This window comes from Myxine glutinosa, chromosome 10, assembly GCF_964187855.1.
Source record: "Myxine glutinosa chromosome 10, kmMyxGlut1.1, whole genome shotgun sequence".
Taxonomy (NCBI): domain Eukaryota; kingdom Metazoa; phylum Chordata; class Myxini; order Myxiniformes; family Myxinidae; genus Myxine; species Myxine glutinosa.
The window spans coordinates 81103080-81106060 of NC_136270.1; positions in this window are offsets into that span (position 1 = coordinate 81103080).

Consider the following 2981-nt stretch of genomic DNA (forward strand, 5'->3'; position numbering starts at 1 on the left):
CTCATTAAGCCAAGTCTCGCCAACTGCAACTAGACCGTACTCATTGTTCTTTCCTTTAGAAACGGTACAGAGAAGTACTGTGGAACTACAGACCTGTTAGTTTGACTGCAGCTGTGAGGAAGGTGTTGGAGAGGTTAATTAAGGAACGGATAGGGAACCATTTTAATAATTTCAAACGAATCAAATGTATTGAAAATGGGTTTACTGAAGGTAAGTCATGATTAACAAATTTATTACAGAGTACTATGAAACAGTTTCTGATTGGGAGAATAAGGGAAGTACAGCTATTTTTTTCGAATTAAAAACGTTTTTTTATAAGGTACTGTACCACATAGACGGCTATTGGGTAATGCGAGGGCTTGTGGAGTGGCTGGTGGACTGGTGGAGTAACCAACTGAATTTGAAACTGGGTTAGTGATATAGGAAGCAAAGAGTTGTTGTGATTTGGAGGATATCCGGTTGGGAGGAGTTGACTGCAACGGCTTACCTCAGGGATCAGTTCTCGGAATATTATTATTCAAAATTTACGTCAATAATTTGGAAAGTGGGGTAAAGAGTTGGGTTTCCAAATTTGCAGATGACAGTAAGCTTGGAGGTAAAGTAGACAGCAGAGAGAGAGGGTGGGGAGTGATCAGATTCAGAAAAGTCTGGATACTTTCATAAATTTGGCAAAAGATTGGCAGATGCAATTTAACACAAGGAAATGTAAGGTGCTGGGGATGGGTAAGAATAATGAAAATAGGGAATATATGATGCAAGGGGCAATCTTGGAGCGTGTGACTCAGGAGAAGGATGTGGGGGTGGGGTGGAGGGGAGAGATGGGGAGCAGGGGCGGGTAAGCAGACCCCTCAGTGCCAGGCAGCTAGCTATAAGTAAAGCTAACAGCGTTTTAGGTTGTATTTGCAGTGGGATAAATGATAAATCTAAAGATAATGTGAACACTTTATAGGAACTTAATGAGGCCTCATCTGCAATACTGTGGTCACGTTTTGTCACCTCATCTGAGGAAGGACATAGCTGCCATATAAAGGGCACAGCATTTGATTCTGGGCCTTGCTAGACCAACGAAGAGCGGCTGAAGGAGACAAGACTTTTTACATTATACAGGAGACGATTGCGAGGAGATCTGATTGAGAGGATTTCAATAATTAAGGGTACAGACAAATTATGTGCAGAAGAGTTTTTAAGTGCAGAAGACTTTTTCAGTAGAATGGACAGGAGGAACAGTTTCAGAGTAAATGCGAGGAAAGTTAGGATGGTACTAGGGTAGGGGTCTTTCACTCAGAGAGTAGGAAATGGATGCGCGTCTCCCTGCAAAGACAGTAACACCAAAAGCAGTAGATAGTTTTACAATTGAGTTAGATATGTGTCTAGAAACAGAGAGGTTTATGCAGGTCATTATGTAGGCTTCATGGGCATAATGGCCTCCTCCTGCATTGAGGTTCCTTGTAACTCCTTGATCGTTGATGCTCCTTAAGCTGCATGTTGAATGAAAGAGACAGGGCTTTCTACATTTCAAATGCGGAGTCTTATTGAGATTTTTTATGAAAATGAAGGGTTTGGAGAAAATAAGTGCAGAATAACTTTCACCACAATGGACACTGACAGGACACGGAGGCACAGTTAAGAGTAAAAAGAGAACAGTTAGGACGGTAGTAATGCAGTGGTCTTTCACTCAAAGTGATGAATGCATGGAAGGCTCGCTCCCCCAGCTCTCTCTGTGCTCTGTCCCCCAAATAATCCTTCAGAGCGCACAAGATCTGCCAGCAACCCTTTTCTGGTGAAACTCTAGGCTCTCTGCTCACCTTCACTCTTTCACTCCTCTTTTCTCCCACCTCTGGAACAAACTCCCTCCCTCTCTTCAATCCCACTCCTCCCTCCAGGTCTTTAAACAGCTGTTCACCACCATCTCTTATCTTCCCCCGTCCAAAACCTTGATCTTTTCTACCCCTGTTAATACACCCCAAATCCACCTCTTTCAATCTCCAACTTCTTTGCTGAAATTCCTGGTAGTGTTCATTTGCTTTATACCATGTACCCCTTCCCCTACCCCCCTCATCCCCTTTCCAGCCCTCTCCCTTCCACAGATCTACCGACGTCCCTGTTATCTACTGTTGTGCTTATAGTTTTCCTCTCTCCTGTCTCCCGCTCCCTTTATTGTATGTTTTATGTGTCCGACTGTCCGTGCATGTTTTTGTGTTTCATGAGTTAGCTCTTACACGAGCCTTGACCCTGTATACAAAAAAAAAGTTCGTGGCAATAGAGTCAGTGGCTTATTTTAAAATGAAGTTGGATAGGTATCTGGAAGTTGTGGGGATAGGGAAGTATAGTAATAAGATGTTGGCAGGCCTTATGAGCCTTATGATTGTGCAGGCCTTATGAGCCTAATGGCCTGCTGCTGCATTGAAGTTCCTTGTATTTCCTTGCATTACCTTGTATATCTTATATAAACGGTGTTACATTTGCTAGTCTCCAACGATCTGGTACCTGTCCTGACTCCAATAACTTGGTAAATATATCGTTTAATATCAGGTTTATAGCATCATGCCGCCTCAATATGGTTTGATGCATATAATGAACTGGCCCAGAGCTTTATCATCCCTTATTTTCACCAGTTTTCACCAACTCCTTCACCAGTGCCATACTCTTAGTTGTATCTCCTCTAAAATCCCTTGATCACCTGTGAGATAGATACTCTCAGCTATTAGAAGTTCCTCCGACTCTTCTTGTGTAAATGTAGAAGCAAAAAAAATAACAAGCCCTGCCATCTCACCCTCATCGTCCACCAATACGGGACTTTCAAAATGATGTAATCCGCCCCAGAATAAAAGCATTAACTTTTTCTACTCTTTTGTTTTTCTACCATTTTTCCCAAAAGTGTAACTTCATTGAGTGCAACAACAACAACAACAACAACATGCATTTTAAGGCCATTTTCCCTGCTAGAGCGGGGGTAAGCCTTACGGTCCCCATGACAATCT